This window comes from Paroedura picta, chromosome 6 (genome assembly GCF_049243985.1).
Source record: "Paroedura picta isolate Pp20150507F chromosome 6, Ppicta_v3.0, whole genome shotgun sequence".
In the NCBI taxonomy this organism is placed as follows: Eukaryota; Metazoa; Chordata; class Lepidosauria; order Squamata; family Gekkonidae; genus Paroedura; species Paroedura picta.
In genome coordinates, this window is record NC_135374.1 from 73,611,563 (window position 1) to 73,625,797 (window position 14,235).

General features: G+C 40.0%; 1 long non-coding RNA gene across 2 annotated transcripts in view; it reads right to left on the bottom strand.

The window, feature by feature from the left end:
* The window catches only part of LOC143840067 (uncharacterized), a 139,746-nt gene that overhangs the window by 59,119 nt on the left and 66,392 nt on the right, over window positions 1-14,235 (bottom strand). The gene's annotated exons all lie outside the window — the stretch shown is intronic.

Below are 14,235 nucleotides of genomic sequence, written 5' to 3' on the forward strand. Positions count from 1 at the left end.
GGATTTCTGAGGTGATGAACATGGCCCCTGGAGACTAAAAAGTCATTTTTTGTACATAGTTGGCTTAAAAACAGAGCGCTCAGACCACTGTATGATTGGGAAAAGGCTGCTCGATTACCTGCCCCTCTTTTCCCCAGCTCATTTCCCACCTCCAGAAAACTGTATATTTTGCCTGCTTGATCCCAAAAAGACTGTGGACACTTTAAAGAAGATTTTATTTTATCTTTGATAATGTAGGTTTGTGGTCACGCTGCAACTCGGACCACACCATTAAAAAAAATACTCAGGGCAGGAAATGGAGAGGGGAGGGTGGGTGCATGGGTGGGACAACACTGCAGAGACTATTGCACCTTTCACACATATAGACTTGTTCCTGGTTGTTCACTAAAGGTAAGCACAATTTAGGGTTGTAAATCTAGTTTTGACGATTCCCCTAATCATGATTTTAAAATGGGCAAAACTTGACCCAGCTACTGGACAGCCTCTGGATGCAAGCATCATATGGGGGGGGGGGCTCTAAAAGCTGCCAACATTTGAAGGCTGTCCAGGGGTAGATTACTCATGGAGAAATAGTCTTGGTATATACATGCAGTTTTTTGAGTCTCAGCCCTAATAATTCTGCATGAGTCAGGGCTTGTTATCAAAGGGAACTGAGCTACCCTATCTTGAATATCTCTGACAGTGAGAGAGAAGATCTATATTTATTTGTTTATTTGTTTGTATTTATATACTGCCCTCCCCTGGGCTCAGGTGTGAAATAGTCTTGGTTCTCTGTATATATTTAAACAGACCCATAACCTAAGAGATATGTTTAAGAGGGTGGTGAGCACTCTTTGTGAGTGAAAAGGGATACCACACATGTACTAGCAGGAATACATGTTTTTGCTTTCATTTTATGTGTGACTGCTTCTGAACAAAATTGAGAAACAGAAACTCTACAGAAGCCTACTTTCATTTAATGTACTTTGACAATAGATTCAAATGGGTAGCCATGTTAGTCTGAAGTAGCACAACAAAATCCAATAGCACCTTTAAGACCAACAAAGAGCTTTGGAGTGCAAGCACTCTTCCCCAGGCCATATAAGACAGTACTCTCAAAGTCAGATCTTAAAGGCTTTAGGTGGAAGCTGGCCACACTCATTTTCCATGGAATTTCCATATAATGGCTACACTCTGCAGGACTGTATGTACACAGGTATTCCCATAGTTACTTATACAGAGATAAATTCTCTGCAAATGTGCCTGGTATGCACAGAGAATTTTTCATTCCGATACTAATGTAAATCTGCATATAGATATAAAGCCTGCAGTCCAAGGTCTCGTATTTATTCTGGTTACCTATTGAGATGTGGTACAGCAAACTCTATAAGTGCATGCATTTCTTTTCCTTCCTTAACTGGCAGTGAGAAAGCCCTTGTGATATTGTATTCATTGTGTTTACAGCTTGAACATGAAGATATGAATCTCATGTGATCCATAGCAAGGATTCTTGGATTTCAGCAACTTAATTTTAACAAGACTAAACTGACTCAAATACCACAATGAAGCTTCAGTGGACCAAGAAATGTATAACTCTGTTTAGGATGGCATTGCATTAGCTTTCTGGGGATCCTTTCATTCTATTCTCGATGCAATTAAGGAAATATTTATTTATTTATTGACAGAAATATGTTTATCTATATTCTGCCATTCTGCTATGAGTAGAGTTTCACGTTGGTTCATGTACTATTATAATTAGTGAATAATCTGGAAGAAAAACCATGACATCCAAAATACCTAAGAGAAATCAGAATTTTAGATAAACAGAAATTCCACTTACAGCAAGTCAGGCCATACTGAACTGTATCAGTGATGTTCCATGAATTTGGAAGTAAAAAATCTTTGGCTTTCCTTGGTAGGTTTTTTTTTTTTTGAGCTACCAACTATTTTGAATGTGATGTGATGTGGATCTTGAACACCCTCGATGATGGAGCAGTACATTTAGGAAGGAAATCTGGACAATTAACTTGACAAATTTTCCATGCCAGCTTTCTTAAAAAACGTATATGAAGTATTACCTGTCCAGTCCTGAGTAATTTCCTCAGATGACAAATCAGCTCAAGACAGGCGGCTTGTGTTTAACACTTTGGTTTATGATTTTGAAGTCTTTGACATGACTGATTATGCTAAGGCCTAGAGCAATTTACTGAATTAATGAATTAATTACTAATACATGAGAGTGATTAATTGAGATGCTTCTTTGGATCTTATTCAGTGTAATGAAGCTTGAGCAATGACAGGTGAATACTTATGGGCCAGATTCTGCAGCCTTGACGCATTCAAGCAGTCAGCAAAGGCAATTAGTGGTAAGGATTGCTGAATCAGACCTTGCATGATTAAATACAGCAAAATGCTTGGGGTATAATCCAAAACTCATCGGAATCATTTAGGCATTTGCCACTAGGTTAATGAAAGCAGGGTTCCATCCTCAGATGGGTTAATAAATACTCTTAAGGAGGGTTCTTATGTTTGTTTTTCTCCCTTCAAAAGCTGACCTCTTCAGGGTCATTTCACACATTACCTTTTTGTGACAAGGAGATTAATCTCACCCCATAGTGTACAAATGGGCAAGCAAGTGCTTTCTTACATCCTGGGAAGTTAGTATGCCTGGTAATTAGCCAGTGAAAAGACACTGTTCCTATGCACACAACAGAGTATGCATTTTATATGTCCAGAGAGCCTTCAGTAACTCTGTGGTGAGCTAGACAAATGCATGCATCAGAATCTTCCTCTGCTGTGGGGATTCTGAAGAGATGAGGCAGCACTGGTGAATCAGGTGTCAGGGGGAGAGAGATGTGAAAATGTGCAAAGTAGTTGAAGCAGTAGCAATGGCTCATTTTCCTTTTCCATTTCTGGAAAGGGATGAGGCAATAACAATGGCCTAGTAGCCAGTCCCTGAGACCTCTCACTTAGTATATGTCCTGAGCACTGATGAATGGGAGCCACTCTCTTATATAGCATTTCAGCTAGGAAAGATTTTGAATTTCTTGTCTTTGATGTTTCTGGCTGAAATTCTTTGTTTTGATTTTGCTTCTGTCATTTGCACAATTAAACTCTTTTATTTCTTTGTAAAAGTTTTCTTATAAATTGAACATATCTTCCAAAGTTAGTTGTGCATCAGAAAATCAATATTATAAATTATGAATGGGATCCAACCTATTTTTTCCGGTGACGAAAAAAGGAAGGAGGGATCCTCAACACCTATCAAAATAGGCTATGAAGGGGATTGTAGGATTTGGATGTCCAAAATCCATGTTTGATGGGAACTGTAGTAAGGAGGGAAGTTTGATGAGGGGACAATCTATCTGGGTATAACTCAATATGCATATGATACATTGTCCATAAAAATTGCATATAAAATGTACAATAAGAATACATGGTACAGATGAATCTGCAAAACCGAATAAAAATGCCTGTGTGAAAAAATTAAATAGGGACACATTGTCATATATTCATTTGATGGGGGACATGAACTGGTAAAACTCCCAACATGATGAATTCAGACTGCAGGCCTTTCTTTGAATCAGCCAAATGGATGTTGTCCATATGAGTGGCTGGGAGGAGGAAATTAATGCCTGGTGTGGCTTTGCCTTTCAGAAGTCTTTGGACAGATTTACAGCTGCATTATTCTGTAAACTGAAAGTATATTGCTTGCTATTCTGACATGTTTTTTGCCTCTTCATCCACTTGGTTGCTTATCAGTTTACATTGCTGTATAACAACGAGCCTTCAACAAGAAGCCAAGCTTTAAGTAAATTGGTTGTCCTTTTAAAAGGAAACATAATTAAATAAGGACCTGTCTTCTCTAATATTGGTGATTGAAAAGTCTACATGCTTCCTGAATACACTGGACAAGATTATTACAGTAAACCGTGGCTTTCATTTATATGTTGATGGAACTTCACAAAGCACTGGTTTATTAACACAATTACACATAGCTCAAGATGGGATTTGGCAGAAAGATTACAAGGCCAACTACACCAAATATGAAATGCTATCAAAGTCTTGGCCTGTTGGCATTCAAAGCTTTGGAAGCCTTGCTTGGAAAACTAGAAGGAAAAAATAACAGAAAGAACTCACCCATGATACTTAGCTGCCTTTGTATTTATGGACCACATGCTCTACCACAGGTCACTTTCTATGTGATATTTTTGCATGAGTCATGACAGAGACCTTCTGACCTAACCATCATAACTTGGTTGGTCTTAAAGATGTCCCTGGACTCAAATGTTGTTCCCTTGTCATGGGTGCTGCAGGGTTCCATCTTATCCTTCATGCTATTTAATATATGCTGTGGAATGCTGTGGCTATAGTTTATTTTGATTTCAGTAAAGCACTTGATAAGGTTCCACATGACATTCTTGTTGACATGTTGGTAAAATGAAGTATGGATCCGATTGCTGTTAGGTGGATCGATAACTGGTTGACAGATCGCACCCAATGGGTGCCCGTTAATGGTTCATCATCCTCATGGAGAGGAGTAACAAATAGAGTACCTCAGGGATCTGTCCTGGGCTCTGTGTTGTTCAATATATTCATAAACAATTTGATTGAAGGAATAGAGGAGGTGCTTATTAAATTTGCAGATGGGAGGGGTAGCAAACATAGCAGAAGACAGAATCATGATACTGGATGATCTTGACAAGCTGGAAAACTGGGCTAAAATGAATCAAACAAATTTCAGTAGTGAAAAATGTAAAGTTCTGCAATTAGATAGGAAAAATCAAAAGCATCATTAAAAATGCGGGAGACCTGTCTTGGTAATAGTATGTGCAAAAAGGATCCAGCAGTCTTAGTAGACCATTCACTGAATATGAGTCAGCAGTGTGACCCAGTTGCTAAAAAGGCAAATGGAATTTTGGGCTGTATCAAGAAGTATAGTGTTAGGATTGCACAAGGCGATGGTACTGCGTTACTCTGCTTTGGTTAGACCGCACTTAGAGTACTGTGTTCAGTTTTGGGCACTACAATTGAAGAAGGATGTAGAAAAACTGGAGTGAGGAGGGCAACAAAAATGGTGAGTGGGTTTGGAGACCAAGATGTATGAGGAAAGGTTCAGCGAGCTTGGTCTGTTTAGCCTGGAGAGAAGACAACCAAGAGGTGATATGAAAGACATCTTCAAGTACTTGAAGGGCTATCACAAAGAGGAGGGAGCTGAGTTGTCTTCTGTTATCTACCCCAGAGTGTTGGACTAAAACCAACAGGATGAAATTAATTCAAAAGAATTTTCAGATTAACATTTGGTAGAAGTTCCTGACAGTTAGAGCGGTTCCTCAGAGGAACAGATTTCCTCAGGAGGTGGTGGTTCTCCTCCTTTGGAAGTTTTTAAGCAGAGGCTAGAAAGCCATCTGACAGAAATGCTGATTTTGAGAACATAGACAGATTTAAATGGGTGAGCAGAAGGGACTGTGTCTGAGCTTGGCTCTCATGGCCCTTTCTTACATGCCCAGGGAAATGCTGGTCACCACTTTGGGGTCAGAAGGCAAATTTCCTCCAGATCAGACTGACCAGTGATTCCGGGGTTTTTTTGGGGGGGGGGCATCATCTGGACATGGAATTGGGGTCACTGTGTGTGAGCAGGTAATTGTGAATTTCCTGCAATTTGCAGGGGGTTGGGATAGATGACCCTGGAGATCCCTTCCAACTCTATGATTCCACAATTCTATTAATATCTGTATGAAACCACTGGAAGACGTGATCAGATGATATGGGCTAAAGTGTTACCAATATGCAGATGATACCAAGCTCTATCTTTATTTTCCACCTAATTTCAAGGATGCTATTGATGTTCTGAACCAGTGCTTGGAGTCAGTAATGGTCTGGATAAAGTTAAGATGAAACCTAATCCTGAGAAGACAGTGGTTCTCTGGGATAATAGAAAGTCAGAACAGGGACTCGAGCTCTCTCCTGTTTTAGTTGGGATTATACTCCCCTCAAAAAGGCAGATTCTTAATTTGTCTTAGAAAATTGAATGGTTTTGCCCACCTTTGGTTAGTCCTTCAGCTGAACCTATTCTTGGTTCAGTTAGATCTAGCCATAGTGATCCATGTCTTAATTATATCTAGACTGGATTATTGCAATGCACTTTCCTTGGGATTATCCTTGAAGAGTGTTTGGAAGCTGCAGCAAGTGCAGAATGTTAAAGCCAGACTGCTGGTCAGGGCCAGTTCCTGGGAGGCATATGACCCCCAACACTACAACAATTATGCTGGCTACTGATTGACTTTCAAGCCTACTTCAAGGCATTAGTTTTGTCCTTGGAAACCCTACCTGGCTCAGAGTCTGGATATCTGAAGGACTGTCTGCTCCTGCATGTTCCTACATGAATTAAGATTGTAGGGAAAGGCCTTCCTGTCTGTCCCACCAATCAAAGAAGCTTGTCCAGTGCAACATGAAAGAAGGTCTTTGCTGTGGCAGTTCCACACTTATGAAACACACCCCAGAGAGATGCACCTAGCTCCAACAATTTCAGTCTTCACAGGACCATTGAAGACAGTTTGCAGTTGACTGATTCAATTTTGATATTGGCACTCCTAATAGGAGTTTTTGAATTGTGACATTTCATGTGTTTTTCTCATTGGTGTTATATTTATACTGTTTTTGTTGTCTTTTTATAATAGTTTTATTTATACTTTGTAAGCCACCTTGAGTTCCACAGGCAGAAAGATCACAAATGTTTAAAAATAATTTTTAGCTTTGATTCTTCTGATAATCAGATATAATCAACATTGAGAAGGGCCTCAAATTATTTCCATACATCTCTGCATTTTTATTCCACTGAATTTTATTCCAATGACTTCAAGGGAACATTCACAGGTCTTATCCTCTTGGCAAGCCTGTGAGATAGGTGAGGCATGGGAGAGAGAGAGAGAGAGAGAGAGAGAGAGAGAGAGAGAGAGACTGGTCCGAGGTTTCATGACTTGGATCTCTATAGTCCAAGCCCCAAACTAAGCATTTCTTCATATGCTTCTAGTACAGAAGCAGTCTGCTTTGAGCCAGGTGTATTTTATCAATATTTTATATGGTTTTGATTTACACTGCTTTTATGTCCTGGCAGATTTTTAATGTTCTTGTTCTATGGGCTTAACTTATTTTAATGTTTTAAGGCTTAACCTTCATTATTTTATTGGCTTGCATTGTTTTATTGACTCCTGCTCTGGATGTTATAGAGAGATGGTAGACAAATTTTCTAAATAAGTAAAAGTCGATTGTCAGTTACAGTAAAATACCAAATCTGAGTTCATGTCAGCTCTGACATACCACTAAATATTATAATGCTTCGACTAGTAAGTATGGTTGAACATCATATACTGAAGCCAGTTGTTAAATGCCCATAATATTGGTGAATATTTAAATTTAAAATTTGCAGAAGAATATTTGGGGGAGAATTTTCATGAGGTAATTTGTTTCAACTCTGCTATGGACAATGTGGACCTAATAATACTTTCCTGGGGGTGACCCCCGTTGAGTAGACTTGCTTAGGAATTTATTATAACTTTATTAAAAATTGTAGTTTGAAGTTTACTTGAAATAAATTCTTAGCCCTGAGTCAGCTTCTTGGGAGGGATGGTATACAAATCTAATTCAATATCACAGTTCCCACTATAATTAGTGCTTTGCCACCACTCATTTTGGGAAGCTTCCTGGGTAAATGTGTAGCTTCAGATTTAAGCAGCCTGGATTAGCTGGCCAACTCTGGCATTCTAAATTACTCACAAAATCAGTTCTTAGTCGGCTCCATTTTTCAGACTTTTGCTTCTATTCTTTGTGCTGTCTCAGTCTTGCAATATATTTTTCTCCCTTTCAACCTCATAAATGATATGGAGAAACAAGAACAGCCAGACTCACTAATCACTGCAATGCCTTGAACATAGTTCAGTTTTTCTTGTGTAGTCATATAATCACATGCTATTCTTAGATTTTTTTAAAGAATGCATATAGATTTGAGAAAAGGTCCTTGATCCATCTGAAGAATGGACATGTTAAAAGTAATAAATAGCATTATAAATAACTCTTCAGGAAAGCAATGAATTTTTTCTTTAGCAAACTCATTGTTAATAGTAATATATCTCTCACCAAATTGTTTTTCTCTTGGTTTGATATCTCAGTGATGGGATGCTTGAATTGACACTAATACCTAGACCAAAAATATGTACTATAAAGAGAGACACCATGGAATAACTATATTGCAATAGCAATAGCTGATAGCCAAATATGTGCAGAGACATCAGGACTCAACCAATGTATTGGGTCAGCTAAAGACTTTTAAGATCTGGAATCCAAAGAGTCACACATTGTAGCAGTCAGATTAAGACTTGTAAAACCCAAGTTTTAATCTCCAGTTTGTCTAGGTGACCTGGTTTTGTCACTCCCCCATCCTAACCCATATTATAGGTTGTTGTTTTGAGAATGAAATGGTGAATGGAAGAGCAATGTTGTAAGCTTCCCAACTGGGAAGAAAAATTATGTTTAAAGATTAAAGTAAATGGTTAAAGAGGAGGAGCTGATACCCCACCCTGATTCAAGGATCAGTCAATGTTTCTGGGTATCCATGGTTGCCTTTTAAAAACAGTTGTTTCTTGTTCGCTCCAACAGCAGCTGATGCCCTTTGACTAGTCTCTTACTGAACCTAATGAGAAATTCCTGGACTGTTTCTGCACTGCACTGCACTGCTCTGATGGTTAAAAGAAGAGGAAGAAAAAGAAGTAGTGTTGGTTCTTTTATGCTGCTTTTCTCTACCCGAAGGAATCTCAAAGTGGCTTACAGTTGCCTTCCCTTTCCTCTCCCCACAACAGACATCCTGTGAAGTGGGTGAGGCTGAGAGAGCCCTGAAATTACTGCTTGGTCAGAACACCTTTATCAGCGTCATGGCTGCATGTGGGGAAGCGCAGAATTGAACCCGGCTTGCCAGATTAGAAGTCTACACTCCTAACCACTGCACCAAATTGGCTTTCAAAACACGCATGGTGTCCTGCTTGCAAACATGGGATGGTAAACCTTGTATTTGCAGCCCTCCTAACAGGAGACCCCTCCTGTATTTTCCCTCTGTCCCATTGCAGCTTTTTGCCTCTTGACAAGGCTGCAAGGGAAAACAAAACGAACTTCTCCCCCCCACTCCTTGGCTTGTCAATCACAGCAATCCACCAATCACAGCACAGTTCTGTTGTGGACTAAACTTGCTTCCCCCCCCCAAGCCCCAAAATTAATTTTTTTAAAGACATTTTTGCATTGCTATGCACTAATGCCACAACATAGATGCATTTTAATAAAAAAACAATACATCCACGTAGCTATGGAAAAAGGGCAGAATGATACAGCATCCCTCCCCCTTTTTTGGTTTCATGGTGTTTTGGACTCTTTATGTCTGGGTGGGTTTGTGGGAGGCTGGAAATGGTAACTGAAGCTCAAAGACTGCTTGTGTATGAATAGGGGCATAAAAACAAAGGGCACAGACAGATTATCGGTAGAAAACTGCTTGATCATGCATACCACCTCTTTCCCTGTTTATTCCCCATCTCCAGAAAACACAAACCAGACTGTGTTTTGCTTGCCCAATCCCAGAAAGATTATGGATACCTTAAAGAAGATTTTAGTTTACCTTATGTAGCTGTGGCTGGCACTGCAATGTGGACCACACCATTAAAAAGAATTAATAGGAGCAGGAAATGGGGAAGGGAGGGTGGGTGCAAGGGCAGGATTGCCTCTGGTTGCTCTCCATTGGGATGCAAAATAAAAAGTGGCAAATCCACTTTTTGCAATTTCCCTCATCCCGAAGCAAATCTGGGCAAAACTCGAGACAGCCCTTGGACAGCCTTGGGATGCAGGCAACATCTTGCGGAGGGGACTCTAACACCTGCCAGCAACCAGAGGCTGTCCAGGGGCAGAATCATTGTGTGGAAATGGTCCTGAGTTTTGCCTATGTAATCTCAAATTCATTTGTGGAAAATGATAGAATATGTTTTTAGACAGATTAATTTTAAATTGATTAATTTCAATATTTAATGAGATTATATTTTATTGAATGGAGTTTTAAAACGTTGTAAGCATTTACAGACTGCTTTGGAGAGGGATGGCCTAAAAGCCAAACAAAAATAACGAATAAATATTTAGCATTGCTGGCTCCTACAAGTAAATGTACATTTATACAGATGTATACATTATTTTGTTTAGTTATATTTGAGTGTGTATCCCAGAGTTTATTTATTCAACTACTAAGATCTTTCCACCTTCCCTCTGTGCTATGTTTCCTGTGCCCTCCAAAACCAATTTAGTGAATGGGGGACTCTTTGGCTTGAAGGGGAATCCACACTCACTTGGAAAAGTTCGCACAGGAGTAAGTTCTTATCTTATCTGCCTTTGATGTTAAACCAGGGGAGAAAAAAGTCACTTGATTATAATTGTAGACATCCCCATTAAACATTAAAGCTGAATTTTCTAGTTAGTGCTCCAATAAATTTAATGAGGGGTGACCAGTGTTTTTTACCAAGCAGATTGGTAATTATCAGCTGAGCCTGACAGGTCTGCTAATGGACTAATAAAATTTAGTCTAGTATGAAGAAGACCCTCAGTGGACAACAACTCATTTCTGTCTATATACAGATAATTTAACGTATTTCCCCAAGTATGCAATCAGTTCAAATTAAGCAAAACATGTGTCTGAAAGAATGTACAATTCAATTTAGAATCAAGCCAGTCTTGCAAAATATGACATAGATCGAAAGAATTCATGATGACTTGAGTCATGGGTTCATTCATGCCCTTGAGCAAATGCAGTTAGTCTATGATGGCTCTTTCCATAAGTGCCTTTATACACACAGAGATACATACAAATAGAAGCATATGGGAGCCCCATTCTGCTATTCTCTGTGACTGAGATGAATATTTCAATATTTCTGTGAAGGGGAGTGCTAATTTATAATTGATTTTATTTATAATTAAGCTTATAGGACTGCCCCTCTCAGTCCAGCCATCTTGGGGTGGTGTGTTGTTGTTAGGTGTGAAGTTATGTCTTACCCATCGCGACCCTATGGTCAATGATCCTCCAGGCCTTCCTGTCCTCTACCATTCCCTGGAGTTCATTTAAGTTTGCACCAACTGCTTCAGTGACTCCATCCAGCCACCTCATTCTCTGTTGTCCCCTTCTTCTTTTGCTCTCAATTGCTCCCAGCATTAGGCTCTTCTCCAGGGAATCCTTCCTTCTCATAAGGTGCCCAAAGTATTTCAGTTTCATCTTCAGGATCTGGCCTTCTACGGAGCAGGCAGGGCTGATCTCCTCTAGGACTGACCAGTTTGTTTGCCTTGTAGTCCAAGGGACTCGCTAGAGTCTTCTCCAGCACCAGAGTTCAAAAGCCTCAATTCTTTGATGCTCGGCCTTCCTTATGGTCCAACTTTCGTGGCCATACATTGCAACTGGGAATACCATAGCCTTGACTAAACGCACTTTTGTTGACAGGGGGATGTCTCTGCTTTTTAGGATGCTGTCTAGATTTGCCATAGCTTTCCTCCCCAGGAGCAAGCGTCTTTTAATTTCTTTGCTGCAGTCCCCATATGCAGTGATCTTGGAGCCCAGGAAAATAAAATCTGTCACTATCTCCATTTCTTCCCCCATTTTATGTTATTTTAACATGTACACCACCCCATTTCTTTCCCCATGGTGGTGTACATAATGTTAAAATAACATAAAATAAAGGCAGATAGTATTTGTGCAAAATATGGGCATATTATTTATTTTGAAAATCTACATGTTGCCTCTCCAGAGGTCTTAGAAAGGTAAAAGTTAGGGTTGATACCAAACTTTGCAAGTTTTCTGGTTTGACTGGATCATTTTCTTTATGTTTGCTTTGCCCTTGCAAAAAACAAGCCTCAGAGTCTTGATGTTCACACCATTTTCTTTTTCATGCCACTTTTTATTTCTGTGTTGATTGCATATGAACTGCATGCATGTGGTGTATAAATGATGTGTGCTATAGCTAATCTAAATGGTATAAAATAGTGTAAAAGAAAGAAAAGAATGACTGTGAGGAAAATGAGTCAAAATGAAACTTAATGCTGACAATGAGCACAGCGGCCCTCTTTGCTCATCCCTTGTTTGTGTGAGACAGAATCTACCCTCTTTCTTCTTTACTTTCTCTCATGTTTTTTTCCCCTGATGCTGCCAAGGCAAACAGTGACAATAAACAGCAGCTCTTTGGATACAGCAGCTGTGAGGGGAAAAAAGCCTTTGCCTCAGGAGATCATTGCTCCAATGCTATTCTTACTATAGTGAAAACAGTTTCTCCACCCTTTCCCACAGCAATGTGAAATGGTCCAGGGTTAATGTGGGTGGAAGCCAACCATCATGAATATGGCCTTGGTCTTGGCCTTGGCTTTTACCACCTCCTCCATGCAAACATACTATCCCCAGCTACCTAAGTCTATAGCAACAGCTTCACTTTAGGACTGCAAGAGCAGTGGTAGGCAAACTGTGGCCCTCCAGAGGTCCATGGACTACAATTCCCATGAGCCCCTGCCAGTATTTGCTGGCAGGGGCTCATGGGAATTGTAGTCCATGGACATCTGGAGGGCCACAGTTTGCCCACCCCTGGACTAGAGCATGTCAGTGCCTGCAGACTCTGGCCTTGCATCGAAGATGACCAGATTTTAACATTGGTAAAGCAGGACACAATTGACCGAGGGGGTTCTTGATTAAAAATTTGGTCTATATGGAGCAACAAAAAGTTTCATAGAATGCATAAAATGCAAAAATAGTATTGTAATACATATATATTTTAATTTCAACATAAGTACAATTTGCCAGGTACCTCCAGATGTCCCTCCAAAAGTGGGAGAATCTGGTCACCTTAAACCAAAAGCTCCAAAGTTAAGGAGATGTTCTTTTTGCCCCTGAAATCCCCAGAGGCATTTGTTGCAAACACTCTTGAAGTAGGAAGAATGCTAGGAGTGACAAGAATTCTTATATATTCATTTTTATTCCAATCCAAACCTTTGCACTGAGTGTGAGAGCCACCATGACAATTATTAAACTCAGCTGTCGTACTGTAAATAAAACAGTTATGGACTGTGCCCTTTTCGTGCTGGCAGATTATATCACTTTATGTTTTCGCTGCTGCCTCTTCGTATTTCTGAGCAGCATTTGCGGTGACTCACACACAGTGACTAGGAGGGGTGAGCTCCAGCAGAGACAGAAAGTAATCTGAATATGCTTTGTTTAGGAGGAGAATGCTACTGCTAACGGTTCAAAACTTCACCCTTTATACTGTATGGAAGGTATTTTAAAGCCTGTGATTTCATTGTTTGGCATCAGGGGTGAGGATGATCAGGAATTGAAATTTGAACTGGCAACTCTAGGAAGATTATAGTCTGAGGAAGAGTGCTTGCACTCGAAAGCTCACGCCCTGAATAAATCTTTGTTGGTCTTAAAGGTGCTACTGGACTCGAATTTATTGTGCTACTTCAGACCAACAGAGCTACCCATTTGAACACCTCTCTCAGGGTTTGTTTTTCTGGGACTTGGTCCTGGATTAGAGATGGGCAACATTGCACAGCTGGAGCTGCCATTATCTTGGGCCTAGTTAAGGGCTACCTTGAAGATACTGAGTCATTCCTTCCTGCACTATGGACTGTTTGAAAGTACTACTTCCAGGATGAAGCAGAAATGAAAATGATACTGCTTCCCTAAACCAAAGGCTCAATGGAGCCTTTGGAGCAGTTCCTAGAAGTCTCTAGAAACACCTGGATATTCTGAGCATTGGCAGATAACACCAGTTCAGCTCCAGAAGACAGTGTTGCTTGGATACATCTGCAATTCCTAAGAACTTTGGCTAGATCTCAAATTGCAGAACACCATCTACCAGTCAAATATCTGACAGTGACAAATCCTCATCATCATATCTGGGAGAAAGGAAGGGCTGGTATATTAAAGACTGAGGAGGAGGCTAAAACAGTAGGCTAGTGGGAAGACCAAGGGACTGCATTAGCATAACAGACATTCAAAAATACATCTACCCTGAAGCTTTTCCACATGACAAATCAACTGGGTAAAGGTTTTCCTGTGTGAACAATGCACAACGGGGAGCATTTTGAGCTACCATCTGGATATTATCCCCCTTTTATACATTGGCCTCATACCTGGTGCCAAAACATCTAGAAAACAGTCAGTGTGGAATTAATAAAAAGCAGCAATCAAACTATTCAGAA